A 22,615-nucleotide genomic window follows, 5' to 3' on the forward strand; every position below is an offset into this window, starting at 1 on the left:
ATGTGGCTGGGGCTTGAACCTGGCCAAAACCCATTGTTTTTTTAACTGAGATAATGCACCAGGTTTCAGGACCTAAGCTCTGATTCTTGATGTCTCATCACAGAGAGAATTCAGTGAGAGACAAAGTGATAGATAAGAAATGGATTTGTTTAGAGAGAAACACGGGTCTTCCCTGGGACTTCCTATGTGGCACTAGCGGTAAAGAGCCTGCCTGCCAATGCAGGAGATGTAAGAGACGCAGGTTCGATCCCAGGGTTGGAAAGATCCCCTGGAGGAGGAAATGGCAACCCACTCCAGTATTCTTGCCTGGAGAATCGCATGGGAAGGGGAGCCTGGCAAGCGATAGTCCATAGGGTTGCAAAGAGTCAGACACTACTGAAGCGAATTAACACAGAGACACACACACCGGCCTTCCCTGGTAGCTCAGCTGGTGAAGAATCTGCACATAGTGCAGGAGACCCCAGTTCTATTCCTGGGTCAGGAAGATCCCCTGGTGGAGGGCATGGCAACCCACTCCAGTATTCTTGCCTGGAGAATCCCCATGGACAGAGGCTACATACAGCCCATGGGATTGCAAAGAGTCAGACATGACTGAACACAGCACAGGGCACTCCTACTTAGTTTTCAGAGTTTCTCCTGTATCTGCTATTTTTTCGAAAATAACCAGCTTGAAATAGTTAATATGCCAAGGAGACATATTTTGGGGAGACACATTCTGCTCCCCTACCCTGGCACTAAGCTCTCAATAAATATCTAGGGATGCATGACTGGCCTCTATGGAGCCCAGTGAGAATTCCAAAGAGTCTGCGTGATCATGCAAATGTAAAAGGATTCATTCCACACTCTCCTCCAGTCTTGGCAAGTTTGATAAAATATTATCTATTTTATCTGCTCAGTCTGACTTCAAAAGTCCATAGGGAAATTTTTATTTCAAAGCGGTTCCTATATTTAAACTTTTTGAAGAGGAAAAGGGACCAGCATTTCTCCCATCTTTCCATTATGTCTTGAGCCATCTAAGCTCAGGGGGTGGCCGAGGCAGTAAATGAAGTGAGAGGCCATTGATATGCAAATGTGGTCATTAGGATGAGAGGCCCCACCCCAGAACTCTGTCTCAGTTCTTTCCAAGTCAGAGTCAATTTGCATTAAAAAAATGAATCTCCCAAACTTGAATTTATTCTCCAAATGCGTAGAAATTAAACTATTCAGAAACTGGAGCTTTCAATAGAACACATTGCCATTTCTTGGAGAGAGAGCAATCTGATCTTCAACAGTTAGATTCAGTTTGGCCTGTGAAAGGGCTACTGAGTTGTTAAGGACAGACACTCTTAACCTTGCTCGGACAGTGGGTAGTGAGAAATTTTATAGTAATGGTTCAAAGAGGGCGTGATCAGCTTGTATCATTCTTCTGATTGGTTGGTGGTGAGGTAAGTGGAAGTCAGCATCACCAACCTTCTGGTTCCAAGTGATCTGGAATCTATGTGCTTGTATACCATTAATTTCTCCCACCTAGTTGGGTCTGCAAAACAGCTCAAAGGTATGATTATGCATATTCCTTGATGGGAAACCAAGACCTTGCCCCAAGGCTTCATTGTTGTTTCTCTTGACTGTTCCTTCCTTTGTCTCCACAACCCCTCCCTTCCCTAATGAGCTTCTGTTTGAACCTACCCCTTGGAACTGAGCGTCCTGGAGGCTGAATGAAGCTTGTTTCCTGTCATCAAGAAGTGAGGGGCACAGGAAGGCTTTTGTGCCCAGGAGCCTCACAGGGCCAGGCTCAGTATCATTTCCATGGGGCAATCAAGGCAGGTACTGCTGGAGGTGCTGCTACCATTTTCAAGTTATGGAAACTGAGACCCAGAGGGATCATGTTTTAAGACTTAAACCTGAGCCTCCTGATTTCAAGGACAGAGCTCCATTCTCAACAGTGTTTTTAAACAGTCAGATCATCCAGAGGGCTGTGATTCTATTTAGAGCAGAGACCAGACTCACCAACGTTTGTTCATGCCCACTCTTGGCCCAGTAGATTTCACAGGAGTTTTGGAGTGTATTTCTAATCTCACAGAAAAGAGGCAAAGCAAATTTCCTCTAGGTAATAGCAAGAGGGTAGAAGCCCTTCATCCCGCCGCCTAAACTTGGTTTCACACAAAGCCCTAAGGTGCCATAAAATCACATTAGTGGCTGGATGCCAGGGTCAGAATTGATGACTTAAGAAGCAGAGGAGCAGAGCTTCTGTGATGATCTCAGGAAAATGGGATGTGACTGCTGAAGTCCAGAGCCTGGCTTCCTGCAAACCTCAGTCCTGGTGGCCAGTGCTATCTCCTACGGCTGATGGATAATGGGCCAGCAACTCATGCACCTGTGGACAGCTCCAGCTTCTGCTTGGAACCAGCAATTGTGTCACCTTAGAATATCGTTTTCTGATTCAAGTGTTCTTTCTTCTCTGCAACTGGGCCATGGTAGGAGGTATGCAGTGGGTGGGACTGTGCTGCATACCTGCTCTGTGGTCTTCAGCAGATGATTTCCCTGACTCTTAGTTTCCCTGTCTGTAAATAGAGACCACATCTCATAGATTTCACATGAGAATCAAATGATATGCTGTAATGGGAAAGTCTTAGCTTGGTGCCTGGTGCCAAAGATAAACAAATCTGGGCACTGGTTAAAGATGGTAAGGACAGATTTTAATCAGTAACATAGAAAGGGTCTAGCATGTACTGAACTCAAGTCTGATTTGTTGGGGTGTTTACACAGGTGACTGGGCATTTTAAAGGGAGAATGAGGGGATAGGGTGGGGGTGAGTGGAGCTCAGTAGAGTCAGGGAAGTGGGAATTTACAAAAAATGGGAAAGTGGGGGGAGTTGGCCCATGTGAAGCCTGTTTGGGTTTGCTCCCAACCTCCCACATAGGCTGCTTATGATAAAGGGTGACTGTTTTAGTTGGGTAATCAAGGAAGGTTTCTCTGAGGAGATGACACCTGAACATATAAATGACAAGAAGGAGCCAGCCATGAGAAGATGTTGGGCATGGGTGTTGCTGTTCCAGGCAGAGATAGTTACCAGGCCGTACTGAACTTGGAGAACCTGAGGACAGAAGGCCAACAAGAGGGAGAAGGGTCTTAGAGTGGATCACAGAATCAGAGGTCAGATACTGCAGAACCTTGGGGCTGAGGAAAGAAACTGTATGTTATTTGTCTAGCATGCTGACTTAGTGTAGCCCTTGGCTAGGGATTCTCTAATGTCAGACCAGGATCTAAGTATCCTATCTTTCATGGTAACAATGCTCACACCTCCATGCCTCTGTGTTAATACAAGCTGTTCTCTCTAGCTGCGATGCCCTCTTCACCTTCTCTGTCCAAAGATTGCTCAGGTATCCTTTAAAAAAATTTTTTTTCATCCAATTAAGCAACCTAAGCCCTCCCACCCCACCCCATCCTTTAATACCCAGCACACATAGCTCCTGCTCTCCAAAGCCTTTCAGGATAAAGTGGTCAGCGAGCCAGCCCCTCCTCTGTGCTGTCTCAAACCTTTGTAAATACACTTTTGTTTGCAGTGTATCATCACTTTATATTCTGTTTCTGTCTTCCATCACTCTCTGCTCTTCCTAGCAGGGCCAGTGTATGACTCCATGTTCTGCATCTACCACCCAGTCAACATCAGCAGTATGAATGTGCAATGAAGGCTCTAACTGAGAGACTGTCTCCAAAATCAGTCTTCCTTACCACCTCCTCCTCCTTCCTCTATCTAATTGCTTCTTCCCATGTAACTTGCAGCCATGCTGGGCCAGGAGCTCTAACTCTTCATTGCACTGTTAGTATCAAGCTTTGAGTCTTGGAAAGTGAGCTTTGGAAATAGACAAATACACATTGTCCTGCCTAGAATCTCTGCCCCCATGGTAGGTAGACATCAATTTTTGGCCATTCAGCATCTAGTCCCTCTTCTTCAGAACACCTATGGGAAGATCATAATAAAATCCTTTTATAGCTCCTTCTATGCCATAGGTCATGTTCCAAGTGCTTTATGTTTTTTAAAAATTTATTTCTAATTGGAGGATGATTGCTTTACAATATTGTGTTGGTTTTGTGCTTTATGTTTACTAATTTGTTTAAACCTAGGAACAACCCTAGAGCTGAGTGTTGTCATTATCCTTATTTTAAAGTGTAGCAACAGGGACACAGGGAGGTAAAATGACCTTTTGTTTTTTTTTTTTTAAATAACCTTTTGAGGGTCTTACAGCAATAACAGGCAGTCTGGCTTCTGAATCCATGCTCCTTACCATTACTTTACTGCCACGGTATATAGACATGTGCTGTTCTCCCCACCGCAAAGTCAAGGGTCCCTACAGTTTGAGAGAAATCCTTCCTCTCGCATCTCAGTAGAGCCAGAGAGTGGTAGGTGGTGTCGATTAGTCACTCTTCTCTGGGATTAAAGCCAAGAGCCTGTGAGGTGTCTGGAGCTGCAGTGGCCATCTTGGAGTGATGTGGGGTAGGTCTGCCTGGGAAGGCAGTTGAAAGGGGACAGGGAAGAGAGTTGAGCAGAGAGATCATGAGAAGAGGTGATAATGACTGCATTAGTTTCCTATGGCTGCTGTAACCAATTTCCATAACTTTGGAGCTTTAAACAACACATATTTATTGCCTGATAGTTGTGGAGGTCAGAAGTCTGAACTGGATTTCACTGGGCTGAAACCAAGGTGTTACCAGGATTATATTTTATTAGGAGGCTCTGGGGAGAATGCATTTCCTCACTTTTTTCAGCTCCTAGAGTTCCGTTCCTTGACTCAGGGCTCCTTCATTATCACAGCCAGTTGCTTAGCCTTTAAATCCCTGCTTCCATTCTCACATGGCTTTCCCCTTTGACTCTGAGCCTCCTATGTCCCTCTTATAAGGACTCCTGTGATTACATCATATCCACCCAGATAACCCAGCATAACCTCCCCATCTTGAGTCTTCCTTTAATTAAACATGGTAAGTCCCATTCGTCCTATAAGTTAACATGCATCGGTTCCAGAGCTTAGGATATGGACATATTTGGGGAAACGTTATTCATCCTACCGTACCAACAGCCTCCCCTCTGGGCCCTGCCGGGTTGGCAGGGTGGCCACCCTGGGGAGGAGATGTTCTCAGCCAGCTTCCCCACTTTTGTCAGTCCCAGCTGGCAGAATGTAGAGCAGCAGCAATGAAAGTCACCTTAGACTGCAAACTCTGGAGTCATGGCTACGGTTCAAGGACAAGCATTTCTTTGGGAACCATCTCCTGGGGTGCAGCAGCAGGATTCCATCTGCTGGAGTAATCTTGCCACATTCTCAGCACCTCTAGCTGAACCTCATATCTTATCTGAGAGGCAGCTGGGACTGTGTTGGCATGCACACATGTCCAGGTGGAATTGTTCCTTCCAGAGAAGACTGAAAATAGGCATTTAGTCTCCATAGTTTCCTGTTTCTCATCCTTCTTGGAGAAAAGGGAGGAAGGCAAGGAGGTAGGAGCCAGACCTTTCCAGGGAGCCAGAGGCAGGAGGCCCTCAAATGCCGTGTTAGCCAAAAAAATAAATATACATCCATTACAATAATATCATCAACAACAATATTTAATACTCAGTGGCACAGAGTTCTTAACACTTGACATGATCACTTATTAAAAATCATGAATGTAAAATTAAAATATTAATAGTGTGATATGAAGTAATATATAAGTCCCCTTCCCACTCCAGGCTCTGTTTCCCTCCTTAAGAAGCAAATATTGTTTCTTGGGTGTCATTTCAGAATGTTTAAAATTCATAAACCACTATATATGGGCATGTCATTTAGATAAGAACAAATGATTGCATTTCATGTATTTTGTGTGGCTCCTTGATTCTTACATGTAACAATATATCTCAGCAATTTTTTTCATTTTAGCCCAAAGAGATCTATTTTATTTATTTATTTATTTAAATTTATTTGTAAAGCTGCATGGTATTCTATTTTGTGGATTTGTCATAACTTATTAACTTATTTTCCTTTGGAGAGATATTTAGGTTGTTCACAGTCCTTTCCTCTTACAGAAAACAAGGCAGTGAAAAACTTCCTATGTTATTCCTATGCATACAGGTGTGAGTTTATCTGTAGAATAATTTCCTAAAAATAAAATTGTAGTAAAAGTGAAGTCACTTTAGTCATGTCTGACTCTTTGCGACCCCATGGACTGTAGCCTGCCAGGCTCCTCCATCCATGGGATTTTCCAGGCAAGAATACTGGAGTGGGTTGCCATTTCCTTCTCCAAAATAAAAATAAAATTGCTAGGTCTTATCTCTTTAGCCCTCACAGCAATCCTATGAAAAAGGCACTGTTACAATTTCCAGTACATAGGGAAACAGAAATACAGGGAGGCTAAAATTTGCGCAATTACTGGTGGAAATAGAATTAAAATGAACTCTGCTGAGCACTCTGGAGACTGCAAAGCATATCAAAACCTGAATCTTCTAGGAACTTTAGACTTATTGATATTATAAAGGGTTCCAGTTTCTTTGCTCAAGATCCTATGAGAATCTGCATCTACAGATGCATTAATCACAATAGGCTAGGTTACGCTGCTGTAACAAATCAGTCCTCAAATCTGAGTGTTTTAACAGGACAAAAGACTGGAGGATGGCAGATGGGAGGATTCCAGGGGCTTAGGTTCTTGTCAAGACTGTTGAGTTGTCTCTCCCTCAATCTACTCGTGAAATTCTTAAGTACAACAAATGTTCTTTTCTTTAAAGAAAGTCCTTATTTATTTGGCTGTGTTGGGTCTTAGCTGCCATGCGTGAGATCTTCACTGCACCATGCTGTATCTTTTGCTGCAGTGCTTCGGCTCTCTAGTGTGGCCCAAGGGCTCCAGGCACAGGCGCTCAGTAGTTGCCATGTGGGCTTAAGTTGCTCCACGGCGTGTGAGATCTTAGTTCCCAAATTAGGGATTGAATCCATGTCCCCTGCATTGCAAGGTGGATTCCTAACCGCCAGGGAAGTTCCAACAACAAATGTTCTTATGGTTTTTAAGCTGCTGTTAGTTGAGATTTCTGTTACTGCGGCTGCAAACATTCCCAACTGCTACAGTGCTGTGCCTTGGATTGGATGCTGGGGTGTGACCCTGACTCGGATACATCTTCTGCCCTCTGTGAGCTCACAGTCAGGTGGAGGAACTCCTTTTTGGAGTTGAATCTGGGCTTGAACCGAATGCAGTTGATGATAATGAGCTGAGAGCAGGTGGTGATATGGAAGGGTCAGATGCCTGGCCCCTGGGACACCCAAAGTCTCACATGTCCCCTGTCCCCTCATTCTTAGTCCCATCACACTCTCTGGAGGTAAGACATGATTGCCAGGAACTAGGTAACTCTCTCTCTGTTTCTCGTTGTAGGTAGACGTTCATTTTTCTGAGAAGCATTCAGATCATACTGGGGCTACAAATTAGCACATTATTTTAGGCCATTTCTGAGCCATCATTTCATCCTCCCCTTAGCTATTTACTGCATGCAAATTTTCCACTCCATGCAAATCGCTCACTTTATGCAAATCATCTACCGTATGTTCCTAAGCCCCAGCACCTGTGCTGTGCAGAATCGGATGATTCAGGCCTTGGAGCATTAAAGCGCAAACACTTAACTCAAGACATAGCTGAGCGGTGGGTGATGGGAAAAGCAACCCCTGCAAGCAGGCCCACTTCCCTTACAGCATGCCGAATCCCACTGCCTCCCTCACTTCCTCCTCCCTCGCTACCTGCAAGCCCCTTCCAGGTGGTAATAACTATTTGGAGTAAATATTTTGATGTGAGTGGAATGATTAAGCCCCGGCTGGCTTTGCACAGAACCTGAAGGCAATTAGGTTTCCCAATCAGTGGAGACGAGTGCATCGCTGAGCCTGGCTGGGCTCAGCTGGGTGTGCTCAGGAGCCTGCTTCTTTCAGGTAGGCCTCCTGGGGGAGGGTGTTCAGGGGGCAGCTTAACCTTGGACACATGTGGCAATTACCTGGGGAGCTTTAAAAAATTGCTAATGCCTGGGTCCTACCCTCAGGAATGCTGATTTAATTGATCTAAGTTGTTATTATATCTTTACAAGTTTTTTAAAAAAATTTATCTGACTGTGCCAGGTCTTAGTGGTGGCACTTGAACTCCTAGCTGTGGCATGTGGGATCTAGTTCCCCAACCAGGGATCGAACCTGGGCCACCTGCTTTGGGAGACCAGGGAGGTGCCTATTATTGTATCTTAAGTTTGAGTATCCATGGCCACACAACTGAACTATGATTCAAGGATACGTTGTCGTATAGGACGCAGGAAAACCTCTCCCAGGACACTGACCACTGTGTTCTTATGCATCCTCACGCCTAGCAGTGGCCTCAGCATAGAGCATGGCAACCGAGGCCCTTTTGTGGACACTATGTAGGAACCCCCCTCAGAAACTCTCTTGTGCAACCTATGATTTAATCATTCCAACCCTCATGGAAGGTAGCACTGGTCTCATTTTACTGACAAAATTCTGGCTCAGAAAAGTAGCTTCCTTAATGTCTCCCAGCTAGAAAGGAGCAAAGTTTCCCCTGGAAGCCGAGACTGCTGCCTCCAACTGCATGGCTAGCCACTCAGTCCTAGGACACACTTGTTTCCTTCTCGGATTTAAACCCTGTCGTAGTCACCCCACTCTTGGTCCCAAATCGAGGACCCTGAACTTTAAAATTCTGCTTCTCAGGTGAATTCCCTGACCCTCTGTAGACAGGCAATCTGGGCTTCCCCTTCCCATCCCAGGGACCATTCAGGAGATCTGGCATCACCTCCTGGGGGCTTCCTGGTAGTTCAGCTGGTAAAGAATCTGTCTGCAATGCAGGAGACCCCAGTTTGTTTCCTGGGTCAGGAAGATGCCCCGGAGGAGGACAATACAACCCACTTGCCTGGAGAATCCCCGTGGACAGAGGAACCTGGTGGGCTGCAGTCCATGGGGTCGCATAGAGCTGGACATGACTGAACGACTCAGCACAGCGTAGCATCACCTGAGGGGCCCACCCAGCTAGACCGGAAGATCTTTCACATTAGCTCTGTGAACTAGGCTTGAAGACAGGGGAGCCTTGTGCCAGAGGAAGGTCCTTGGCACCAAGTGGTTCTATTACTGGATTGGGAGCGTCGAGTGGAGGAAATTAGCAAAGAATACCATGGAGGAGGATGCGTTTAGAATCCAATACACCAGAGAGTTCCAGTCCAGCCTCTGCTCTTTGGAGAGACTGGAGAAGTCTCTTTTCCTCTCTGAGCTTCAGATTGCTAATTTATCAAATGAGGATTATAGCCACATGTTGCTTTAGGGGTTTCAAGGAGGCTGACCTAAGTCAATGGATGTAATGCCACTGGAACAGTGCCTGGTGCGTAGTAGGTATTCATCCAAGGGTAATTCCTTTCTTGTCCTCTTTCCCTCTTCTCTTGATTTTATTTGACAAATGACATAGATTGTGATTTTTAGAAAGCTTGTGACTAGCAAACAGGACACAAAGGACATAATCACAGAGAAGCTGAAATGGGGACATTATTGATTTAATTCTTTAATGTTAAAAACATTAAGCTTCTGAAAGAGTCTTTCAATCAAACATATTGTGTGGTTCCAAAAGCCCCAGCAGGGTGAGCACAGCGCCTGCTGTTTCACGTCACATTGCAAACCTGTACCTGCCGGGTTGTTCCCAGGACAGTAGTGAATGCGGAGCCACGGCTGGGCATTGCCGCACCCGCTGCGGGCCCCGTGGTTCTTTCCTCCTTGCCTTCCTTGGAGCATGGCATCTGAGCTCTTGAGGACCATTCTGATGCCTCCACGTCCAATAGAAGGCTTCTGTACTGGCTGACCTAAAAACAGCCAGACCAAGAAATGAATGAAGGTGGGAATGCGTGCTTCCCAGGTCTTGGATCCCAAGGGGAGTTTCCTCACTTTCCAGCATGACTAGGGTCCCATGGCCTTGGTGCACGGAACAGGCTGGGTTTGCTGAGGGGTCCTGTGTCCTGTGTGGTGTAGAGCTGGCTGCTCCCCTCGGCCAGCCTGCGTGCTGGGGCTGTGTAAGTAGCTGCTCTCAATTCACATCGCCTCCAGGTTCCTCCAGGCTGCAACCCTTTGCCCGATCCTCTGGTCCTTGGTTTTAGGTGCTCTCAAGCCCCTACATTCACATTTTGGCTCCACACCTAGTTCCCACCCTTAACTACAGCTGGTCTCCTGGAGCTTGGCTTGATCTCACCCAGCTTTTCTTCAGGACATGACTTCTAGCCTCTGTGCCGGCTACATACCCTGCTTACCATTGGGGTTCCCCATCCCCCACCTCCTCCCCAGACCAGAGGATTCAGGAGTCAGATTTTCCGTAGTTGGTTGATCTGGAGTTGGGTCCTGACTCCAGCACTTACTGTTTGTGTGCACTGAGGTATGTTTGTCTCCTTGAATTTCAGGGAAAGAACTGAGTCTCAGAAGGCAGCAGCCATCACTCATGGTCTCACACTGGATACTTTTTTTTTGCATGTCAGAAATGCATTTTTTATTTGAAAGCAAGTTAAATTTTTCAGCAAATGAGTTTAGTATATAAATTCAATTTTGTTTTTAGGCAGAATATAAAGATTTCCCTCATTGATCTTCCATGCAAAGGACATTACAAGCCTGAAGGAAGAGTCTTTTGCGTACATTGTGTGTATCTTACATGTAGGGTGTGAAGTGAAAGTCGCTCAGTTGTATTGACTCTTTTCGACCCTGTGGACTGTAGCCCACCAGGCTCCTCTGCCCATGGGATTTTCCAGGCAAGAATAATGGAGTGGGTTGCCATTTCCATCTCCAAACTTGCAGGGTTTGGAAACCAATGTGTAGTGCTCCCACACATTAATTAGGTCAAGCGACACCACATGTTATAAAAGGGATAAGAGAAATGTTCAATTAGTCAGATTTAAGAAGCAAGCATGACACAAGAACTGCAGCTAAGACCTAGTGAGTAACTTTAGTTAGGGCACTGCAAGTTATACTGGAAAAACAGGTTTGTGAAACTAGTGTGGACCACACATTGTATTCCATTAAAAGAATATTTATCTATTTATTAGGCTGTGCCAGGTCTTAGTTGCAGCATTCAAACACTTAGTCAAGGCATGTGCGATCTAGTTCCCTGACCAGGGATTGAACCTGGGCCCCCTGCATTGGGAGTGCAGAGTCTTAGCCACTGGACCACCAGGGAAGTCCCCCACACATGGGATTTTGTGAGACCCGGAAGAGAAGACTGGCTGATTGTAAATGTCTAACCAGGAGCCTGTCTATCTCCTACCTCAGTCTTACCTTCTTTTTACACAGGATTATATTATACTTTTCCTTATCAGATAGGCCAAGCTGAGTTAGTTTTTCTGTTACCTGCAGCTGAAAGCATTCTAAATGATAAAATGTGAAGGGATTTCTGGTTAAAGATGGTGGATTCACCAGGGATCAAACCCACACCTCCTGCATTGGAAGGCGAAGTCTTAACCACTGGACCACCAGGGAAGTCCCAGGGAAGTCCCAGGTTAGTCTTTTCTTGAGAAATTGGATGGTCTCAGAGAGGTGGTCTCTAGTCTTTGGCATCTGGGGTGGGTGGATAGAGCTCACAGTTCTTTTAAGGGAGAGATGGAGAGATTGTTGGGATAATGGCTCTGGACAAAGAGAGGGACAGAGGCCACTGCACTTTCCAGGAAACGTGTCCTGGGAGAGGAGGGAGCTTGGCTGGAGGCAAGACAAAGGCTCCAACCTAGACTCTGGGTGTCTGCTGGGCTGAGGAATTATTTCGAGTAAGACTCAGAATGGTGTCAATTTAAAAAAAATTCTGACTCTTCCCCTGGAAATCCACCTAAGTTCTTCGGCAAGGAAAACTAAGCAGAAAGAGCTCTTGCCTCCTTTTGGAGGAGGGAAAACAGTTGCTGACATGGCTGGAGAGCGAAAGTGATATCCCCGTGGCTTTGAAGGTAGCTGTCTGCCTCTTGAGAAACCTGTATGCAGGTCAGGAAGCAACAGTTAGAACTGGACATGGAACAACAGACTGGTTCCAAATAGGAAAAGGAGTACGTCAAGGCTGTATATTGTCACCCTGCTTATTTAACTTATATGCAGAGTACATCATGAGAAACGCTGGGCTGGAAGAAGCACAAGCTGGAATCAAGATTGCGGGGAGGAATATAAATAACCTCAGATATGCAGATGACACCACTCTTATGGCAGAGAGTGAAGAGGAACTAAAAAGCCTCTTGATGAAAGTGAAAGAGGAGAGTGAAACAGTTGGCTTAAAGCTCAACATTCAGAAAACTAAGATCATGGCATATGGTCTCATCACCTCATGGGAAATAGATGGGGAGACAGTGGAAACCGTGTCAGACTTTATTTTTTTGGGCTCCAAAATCACTGCAGATGGGGACTGCAGCCATGAAATTAAAAGATGCTTACTCCTTGGAAGGAAAGTTATGACCAACCTAGATAGCATATTAAAAAGCAGAGACATTACTTTGCCAACAAAGGTCCGTCTGGGTCAAGGCTGTGGTTTTTCCAGTGGTCATGTATGGATGGGAGAGTTGGACTGTGAAGAAAGCTGAGCGCCGAAAAATGGATGCTTTTGAACTGTGTTGTTGAAGACTCTTGAGAGTCCCTTGGACTGCAAGGAGATCTAACCAGTCCATCCTGAAGGAGATCAGTCCTGGATGTTCACTGGAAGGACTGATGCTGAAGCTGAAACTCCAATACTTTGGCCACCTCATGCGAAGAGTTGACTCATTGGAAAAGACCCTGATGCTTGGAGGGATTGGGGGCAGGAGGAGAAGGGGACGACAGAGGATGAGATGGCTGGATGGCATCACCGACTCGATGGGCATGAGTTTGAGTAAACTCCGGGAGTGTGTGATGGACAGGCAGGCCTGGCGTGCTGTGATTCATGGGGTCGCAGAGAGTCGGACACGACTGAGCGACTGAACTGAACTGAACTGAACTGTCCTGTGGGAAAGCTGCAATTGCTGACTATGGCCACCAGATGGCAGAGTGGAGAGCAACGCTATTTACAGCCTCCATTTGGTTCAGTTCAGTCGCTGAGTGGTGTCCGACTCTGCCACGTCATGGACTGCAGCACGCAAGGCTTCCCTGTCCATCACCAGCTCCTGGAGCTTGCTCAGACTCATGTCCATTGAGTCGCTGATGCCATCCAACCATCTCATCCTCTGTTGTCCCCTTCTCCTCGTGCCTCCAGTCTTCCCAGCATCAGGGTCTTTTCCAATGAGTCAGTTCTTCACATCAGGTGGCCAAAGTTTTGGAGTTTCAGCTTCAGATCATAGAAAAAACAAGAGAATTCCAGAAAAACATCTACTTCTGCTTTATTGATTACACCAAAGTCTTTGAATGTGTAGGTCACAACAAACTGTGGAAAAATTCTTTAAGAGATGGGAATACCAGACCAACCACCTGACCTGCCTCCTGAGAAATCTGTATGCAGGTCAAGAAGCAACAGTTAGAACTGGACATGGAACAACAGACTGGTTCCAAATCGGGAAAGGAGTATGTCAAGGCTGTATATTGTCACCCTGCTTCTTTAACTTACATGCAGAGTACATCATGCAAAATGTCGAGCTGGATGAAGCACAAGCAGGAATCAATATTGCCAGGAGAAATATCAATAACCTCAGATACACAGATGACACCACCCTTACGACAGAAAGTGAAGAGGAACTGAAGAGCCTTTTGATGAAAGTGAAAGAGGAGAGTGAAAAAGCTGGCTTAAAACTCAACATTCAGAAAACTAAGATCATGGCATTTGGTCCCATTACTTCATGGCAAATAGATGGGAAAACAATGGAAACAGTGAGAGACTTTATTTTCTTGGGCTCCAAAATGACTGCAGATGGTGACTGCAGCCATGAAATTAAAAGACGCTTGCTCCTTGGAAGAAAAGCTATGACCAACGTAGACAACATATTAAAAAGCAGAGACATTACTTTGTTGACAAAGGCCCATCTAGTGAAAGCTATGGTTTTCCAATAGTCATGTATGGATGTGAGAGATGGACTATAAAGAAAGCTGAGCGTGGAAGAATTGATGCTTTTGAACTGTGGTGTTGGAGAAGACTCGAGAGTCCTTTGGACTGCAAAGAAATCAAACCCGTCAATCCTAAAGGAAATCAGCCCTGAATATTCATTGGAAGTTATAGCCTAGGCAGAACTTGACCTGTGGCAGGAAACAGAAGGTGCTTGGGCTTCCAAGGATGCTCCAGTGAGGCCCCAGCTGGCCTGGCTTGGCAGTGTGGGCTGCTCGAAGGGAGAGGAGCACTCTGTTGTTCTTATGTCCCTATCAGTCCACTGGGCTGAATGTTTGGTGACCAGCATCCTTGGGGTTTTCATGACTCCTGGCTTCCCTCTGCCCACTTCCACTACCAATGGGCTCAGTGTGTTTGCTGGGAACACCATCAGATGAAAAAGAACGAGCAAGTCATCTTTTGTACGCGTGTCCACATTGCTTGGGAATTAAGGTGTGTATCCTGTACTGGCATCTACACTACGGCCAGGCTCCCACCTCCTCAGTCCTCCACCCCAGCTCATCACTGGCCAGGGTCCCCAGCAGCCACTCCCTGATCACTCAGAGGGGAGTTTGGCAGCCCTCCGAAGACCAGAGCGACTGGACCATTTGCTTTTGTAATTTCATCAAATAAAAGGGCAGGAACTACATTGCAACACAGTTCACTCCCTGCTTCATTCTCAGAATAATGTGTCTGGAAATGAATTAGAAGCTGATTTGACACGGATTTTAAATGAAAAGGTCAAAGGCATTGCAACTCAAAACATTCCTCCCTGTTTAGTCATGCCTGACAGCCTGGGACAAGAGCCTCCCAATGAGGGAGGTAAATAGACACTGGTGCTCATGGGCCAGGCAGGTGGCAGGGGCTTTCAGCTACTTTCTCTCTGTGAAGTGGGTGTTGTTATGACGAGCAGTTCCTAGCTTACAGATGAGGAGAGTGAGGCCCAGAGAAAGTATGTTAGCTATTACTGCATAACGAATTCCCCCCAGAACTTAGATGCTTAAAATCACAGCTATTTATTATCCCATGTGGTTTCTGCACCCTGGAATCTGGGGGTGGTGGCTTAGTTGCGTAGTTACAATTTAGGGTTTTTCATGAGGTTGCAATCAGGATGTTGGCCTAGGCTGTGATCACCTGAACATGTTGCTGTGGCTGGGTAAACTGCGTTCAGGATGGTGTTCTCACATGACTGTCGGCAGGAGGCCTCAGTTTCTCCCTGTGCAATACTGATGGGGCCTCCTCCCCAGGGGCCCTGAGGTTCAGTTGATTTCCACCAGGGCTGTGACCCAAGGGAGAACAAGGGGAAGCCACATGCCTTTTTATGAACTAGCCTCAGAAACCACATACCATCGTGGGTGCATGCTCAGTCGCTTCAGTCACGTCCGACTCTTTGTGACCCCATGGACCGTAGCCCACCAGGCTCCTTGGTCCATGGGATTCTCCAGGCAAGAACACTGGAGTGGGTTGCCATGCCCTTCTCCAGGGGATCTTCCCGACCCGGGGACTGAACTCGTATCTTCCTGCGTCTCCTGCATTGTAAGCCGATTCTTTACCCACTGAGCCACCCAGGAAGCCCCATAAACCATCACTTCTGCCTTATTCTATTGGGCACACAGACCCGCCATGATACAGTGAGGGAGGGGAATGCACATGTATATCAGAAGACAGGGATCACTGGGGGTTTTCCTGGAGACTGGCTACCACAGAGACTAGTAACTGGGCCATCAAGTGGAGAGACGGAACTTCTATTCAGGAACCCACAGCTCCCTCGCAGTATGGGCAGAGGCCTTGAGTGACATTCAGATAGGCTACACATTCAGTCATTCACCTTTTGCCCATTCTATCGAAAAACTGGAAAAATACTGATGATTATTATTTGTCAGGGTATGGGAAAAACTGTCACTTTCATTCACTGTAGGTGGAAGTATGATCAAAGTTTAAACTTTTCTTACATCTTGAATCAACTATCCTCATTCTAAGACTATTATTTATATATATAATACATAATGATCTATAAATATAGTATTTTATATAATTATATTCTATATATATTCACACAAACAAACACGTACAATACATACACAAGGTTTTGTAGCAGCATCATTTATAATAGGGAAAAATTGGAGACAAATCTGAGATTGGTTAAGGACGTGTTTATTATTATAATGGAGTAGTACACAGTCATGAAATAGACAAACATATAATCCAGGATATATTGTTGAATGGCCATAGAATGTCATAAGACCATATATATAATGTGCATATATGTATATATATATATTAGAATTCCATTTATGTATTGTACATAAGACATATGGATATCTTTGTTTTATTTATTATATCATCTTTGTTTTTTTAGATTTTTATTTTATATTGGAGTATAGTTAATTTACAATGTTGTAAATATGCATATATACATACATGTATATATATATTTTCAGATTTTCCATTATAGGTTATTATAAGATGTTGAATATAGCTCCCTGTGCTATACAGTAAATCCTTGCTGCTTATCTATTTTATTTATAGCAGTTTTTATCTGTTAATCCCATATTCCTAATTTATTTCTTCCTCCCCGCTTTCCCCTTTGGTAAACATAGGTTTATTTTCTATGTCTGTGAGTCTGTCTCTGTTTTGTGTATAGATTCATTTGTATTATTTTTTTAGATTCCACATATAAGTGATATCATATTTGTCTTTCTTTGACTTTCTTCACTTAGTATAATAATCTCTAGGTTCCTCCTTGTTGCTGCACATGGCAATATTTCATTTTTTTTGGGGTGGAGTAATGTCCGTTGTACAGTATACCACATCTTTATCCATTCATCTGTTAATGGACACTTGGGTTGTTTCCATGTCTTGGCTATTGTAAATAATGCTGCTATGAACATTGGGGTACATGTGTCTTTTTGAATTAGAGTTTTCATCTTTTTGGGATATGTGCCCAGCAGTGGGAATGCTGGGTCATATGGTAACTGTATTTTTAGTTTTTAAAGGAATCTCCATATTGTTCTTCATAGTGGCTATACCAATTTACATTCCCACTAACAGTGTAGGACGGTTTCCTTTCCCCACACTCTCTCTAGCATTTATTATTTATCGACTTTTCAGTGGTGACCATTCTGACTGGTGTGAGATGATTCCTCATTGTAGTTTTGATTTGAGTTTCTCTAATAATTAGCAGTGTTGAGCAATCAATACAATATTATTAACGATGCTACAGACTATTCAAATTTCATCAGTTTTTCCAGTAATGTCCTTGGGTGCAGGATCTGATCTAGGACCCTACGTTGCATCTAGTTGTAGTGTTTTCTGAATTTTCTCTAATCTATGAGAGTTTCTCAGGGTTCTTATTTTTTGGGAGGGAGGAGTCTTCCTAACCTTGATTGCTTTTGAAGAGTACCGGCCAATCCTTTTGTAAATGACTCTGTTTGGGTTTGTCTGGCTTCTCCGGCGGGAAACCTGGGTTTGATCGCTGGGTTGGGAAGATCCCCTGGAGAAGCAAATGGCAACCCACTCCAGTACTCTTGCCTGGAAAATCCCATGGACAGAGGAGCCTGGTAGGTTACGGTCCATGGGGTCACAAAGAGTCGGACACGACTGAGCGACTTCACTTTTGGGTTTGTCTGGTGTTTTTTCATGATTCAATTGAGTTTATGCATTTTTGACACGATATCACAGAGGTCACAGAGGTCAGGGGCTTCCCAGGTGGGAAGAACTAGTAAAGAACCTGCCTGCCGATGCAGGAGATATAAGAGATGCAGGTTTGATCTCTGGGTTGGGAAGATACCCTGGAGTAGGGCATGGAAACCCACTCTAGTATTCTTGCCTGGAGAAGGCCATGGACCAAGGAGCCTGGTGGGCTACAGTCCATAGGGTCACAGAATTGGACACGACTGAAGTGACTTAGTATGCATACCCAAAGGTCATATGTGACCTTCTCAGGACATCATATCACAGGTGTGGAAATGTCTTATTACCAGTGTCTCTGCTAGGTTTCTTCACCATGAAGTTACTATTTTCCTGTTTGTATTTAATAAATATCTTAGGGGAGATACTTTGAATTTATGCAAATATCTTCTTTCTCTTTGTACTTTCAGTGGTATTTAACTTGTGACAGTTATTACCTTGGAGTTTGCCTGCTGGTGATTTTCTATTTCCATCATTCCTTCTACATTTATTAAATGATATTCTTCTGCAAGGGAAAGCTGTATCTTTCCTCTAGTTTATTCAATGATTTATTTATATCTGTATGGAAAACATGTTTTAAAAATCTGCTTTTTATGACACTCATACAAATGAAAAATCTTGAATTCTGAGGGTTTCTTCTTTCCAGAAAAAAAGAACCAGTAATATTTGGTGAAACAATTCCCTATCATGCAGGGCAAGAGAAAGCAGGGGCTTTCAGGGGGGGAGAGCCTAGCCTCGGGGACCAGAACAGAGCAAGGGCCTCCTTGCAGCATGCTGCTGCTGCTGCTGCTAAGTCACTTCAGTCGTGTCCGACTCTGCGTGACCCCATAGACAGCAGCCCACCAGGCTCCCAAATCCCTAGGATTCTTCAGGCAAGAACACTGGAGTGGGTTGCCATTTTCTTCTCCAATGCATGAAAGTGAAAAGTGAAAGTGAAGTCGCTCAGTCGTGTCCGACTCTTCGTGACCCTGTAAACTGCTGCCTACCCGGCTCCTCTGTCCATAGGATTTTCCAGGCGAGAGTACTGGAATGGGTTGCCATTGCCTTCTCTGCCTCGTAGCATAGAGATTCTTAATTTCATTTTTCAAATGATGAAATACCTCAGAGGAGTTAATTATTGATATTATGCTGAAGCCAAAGCATTAGAACCCACATCTGTCTAAGACTTACGTGCATTCCACCATCAGTCAGATAATGGAAGGAGCTAAGTTTGAAGGTCCCAGAAGTTGTGTACCTATGAGGTCCCTAACTATACTGAGCCGTAACCCCATTTTCCCTTCCTTGGGAGACTCACGCTGGAGACTCATGGCTCAGGGGCAGTCTCAGCTGCTGTTCTACAGACTCGCCTTGTCTGTGCCTTGGAGATAAGGTTTCCTTTTATAGAGCCTTTCAGCTTTTCCCCACCTGAGCAGGACTCCATCTGACTGCAGTTCTCATCTGCACATAATTTAATTCTTCAGCACAAAGAAATAACAAATCAATTGTGCATGTGCATGTATGTATGCATATGTGTGTTTCTGATGGTGGTGGGGTTGTGAGAGGGGACCAGACAAAACACCGTCCAAATTGGTGACCAATTCAAATCCTATTGTTCTTAGGACTTCCCTGGTGATACAGTGGTTAAGACTGGTGATCTAGTGGCTAAGACTGCCTGCTTCCAATGCAGGGGACCTGTGTTCGATCCATGTGCCACATACTGTGACTAATTCAAACAAACAAAAAAATACCGCCCTCCAAACAAAAACAAAGAACTAATCCCATTGTTCCCAGCTGTTGTATCCCCCAGGCTTGCAGATGAAATGCACTGAAAGTTCTTGTCCTCTCTGAGTTTCCTGGAAGACAATTTGGACTTTTAGGTTTGGTTAAGCATCACAGGGGAAGCCTTATATAAGCCCCTGGACTACATCACACTTGCTGGCCCATCAGAGTGGTTCAGGCACCATGTCCTCCTTCATAGCACTTTCTCTGGGGCCCTGTTATTACAGGAATCTTTTAATTGATGCCTGACATCCTAACTGGACTATATGCAGCATGACGGATAATTACCACGTTTCCTTTTAAGACTGAGAAAGGAGTGCCTCCATAGGGAGAGGACGAAGACGTGGGAAGTGTAGTTTCCCTCTAGTTTGCCCCTGGATATTGCAGCCCAGTTAGCTCAGCAAAGGCAGATTTACTGTGGAAAGCTCTGAGTTTTCTGAAAACACAAAGGTCATTGGATCCACACTGAATTTGGAGATGGACTTTATGTTTTTTGATCTTTATAAAGGGTGAGCAGTGGGCTAGATTCTTAAGTAGTAGGACAGATGGCCTTATTAAGATATCAGAAATTGTGAATTCTCAGTATGTGCGGTACACACCCAGACGGAAGGGGCTGAAACAACCCTGTGATGTTCTCAAAAGAACCACCAGATGGCGCTGCTGCCGCTTTCCAGGCCAGGCAAGTCGCGGCTGCTGTAGTGGCTGTTAATGGAACTTTACAACCTAGAAATGATGGCATAACAAAACCCCTGGTTGTCTAGCAGTAGAAGCAGAGTCAACGGTGGGCCAGGTTAGTATGAGGGGTCCTGGCGTAGAACCAAGCCATGACTGACCTCCAAGAGATCGGGGGTGAAGGGGTCCTAGCAGTATTTCGCCAACAGGACCACTCCCGGTGTAGCCAGAAACGCCAGTTTTAGAGTTAAGCAGAATTGGGAACCAGAGAGGTGGCTGGTTGTCAAAGCGTGAGAATAAGTGACCAGTTAAAAGTGACACTAAAGGGGTTTCCCTGCTGGTTCAGTGGTTACAAATCCACCTGCCAGTGCAGGAGACACGGGTTCTATCCCTGGTCCTGGAAGGTCCTACCTGCCCGCGGAGCACCTAAGCTCATGTGCCACAACTACTGAGCCTGTGCTCTAGAACCCGGCAAGTGCAACTACTGAGCCCTTGCGCTGCACGTCCTAGAGCCCGTGCTCCGAAACAAGGGAAGCCAGCGCAGTGGGAAGCTAGAGAGCCGCTGTGCATGGCACCTAGAGTAGCCCCTGCTCGCTGCAGCTAGAGAAAAGCCCATGCAGCAGTGAAGACCCAGCACAGTGAAAAAGAAGTGAACAAATGGTTAAAAGGGGACACTAAGGAATTTTGTCAAATGTTTTATTAGTTCAACACAGCATCTGTTTCCCTTTGAGATGTTGTTGGAGGGGTGAGTCGGGCCAACCCCAAAGTCCTACTTAAACCACTTGCAAGGGATTAGCAATGCAGTCCCTTTGTTTTGGAAGGACTGATGCTGAAGCTGAAACTTATACTTTGGCCACCTGATGTGAAGAGCCGACTCATTGGAAAAGACCCTGGTGCTGGGAAAGATTGAGGGCAGGAGGAGAAGGGGGTGACAGAGAATGAGATGGGTTGGATGACATCATTGACTCAATGAATATGAGTTTGAGCAAACTCTGGGAGATAGTGAAGGACAGGGAAACCTGGTGTGCTGCAGTTATGGGATCGCAATGAGTCAGACACGACGCGGTCAGTGAACAACAGCAGCCCCTTGTTTTGCAAGCCTAGTGAGAGGGCCGTAGCCTCAGCAGAGAGAGGCCTTCGTACAGCCACACACCTGAGCTCTGACCTGCAGCTGAGCGAGGCCCCTGGGAGGGACAGTGGGGTCAGCATCACTGAGAGATGATGCCGGCGTGACCCCCAAAGAGAGCACGAGAGTGGTCAGCAAGGTCCTGCCAGGGGAAGACAGGCATCCAGGGGTCACTTGTTGCTGGAAGAAAGAGAATGAATAACCACCAAGAGAGGAGACAGGGCTTGCTCTTCTCCCCTGAAGCACTGCCTGCTAGTCAGGCCCTCCCCCACCAGGCAGCCCTCCACCCTGCGTGGGTTGTAGAGCTGCTGGGGTCTGTTTCTGCAGAACCACAGCTCTGCCCTTGCCTACGCAGAGTGTTATACATTGTTGGAAGAGGACAGGGAAGTCAGCGTGAGTCCCTCGGATTCCCACAGAGGAGGCTAATTAACCTCTGAAAGCCTCACATTTTCTCATCTTTAAAGACTTAAAAAAAAACAAAACAAAACAAAACAATTTTCTGGCAAGTTTGCTCCCAGGATTAAATGAGGTAAACAGGTACAATAGGTCTGGCATAGTCTCTAGATAGGTCTGGCATAGTGTCTAGCTCACAGTGTGTGCCTGGATTCCAGAACCACTGAACTCACGGCTCCCCAGACTTGTTTCATAAACCTTTCTTCCGGGCCACAAGGTCACACTTGTCATCACCTGCTGGGTCATGTCAACCCCTCTGCCTGCCCTGCACAACACTGCAAACTTGGTCACCAAACAGCCGGATATTCAAGAAGGTGTCAATACTAGCAATCAGTAGTCAGAGTTCACATCTGTGAGGGCCTTTTACAGTGTTTCCACAACTGTGACATTGATTTAAATGGCATTAAATCTTTTCTGAAACAAAGGTGAGGTGTAGGTTAACTTTATTTAAAAAAAAAAAATTATTTATTTAGCTGCGTCAGGTCTTAGTTGCGGCATGTGGAATCTTTCATTGCCGGATATGGGCTCTCGAGTTTCAGCACTCAGGCTTAATTACCCTTCAGCATGTGGGATCTTAGTTCCCCGACCAGGAATCGAACCCTAGTCCCCTGCATTGCAAGGCGGATTCTTAACCACTGGACCTCCAGGGACGTCCCACTGGTTAACTTTAAAGCAGACCCAATCTATATAATCTGAACACTAACCTGATTTGATTTTTAATCCTCATTTTATAGATAAAGCATCTCCCCGACCATAAAACTGGGTGTGATCTCTCCCCCCGTTTCCCTCACTGAGAACCAGGTTCTTCGCTTCTACCGCTGCTGCCTGGGTCAGTCTTCCTTACTTCTCATTTGGAACACGGCTCAAGTCTCCGTTCTTCCTGCCTCAAATTTCCCTCCCTCCATC

The 22,615-nt window shown here is 45.4% G+C and overlaps 1 long non-coding RNA gene and 1 other non-coding gene across 3 annotated transcripts in view; one reads left to right on the forward strand and one right to left on the reverse strand.

The window, feature by feature from the left end:
• LOC133044472 (uncharacterized) overlaps positions 1-22,615 on the forward strand; it is a 92,044-nt gene that overhangs the window by 29,951 nt on the left and 39,478 nt on the right. The window lies entirely within an intron of this gene.
• TRNAG-CCC (transfer RNA glycine (anticodon CCC)) lies at positions 11,100-11,172 on the reverse strand. Its single transcript has one exon. It is a non-coding gene; the product is annotated as a tRNA-Gly (tRNA).

The sequence above is a fragment of the Dama dama genome, chromosome 23 (genome assembly GCF_033118175.1).
Source record: "Dama dama isolate Ldn47 chromosome 23, ASM3311817v1, whole genome shotgun sequence".
Lineage (NCBI taxonomy): Eukaryota > Metazoa > Chordata > Mammalia > Artiodactyla > Cervidae > Dama > Dama dama.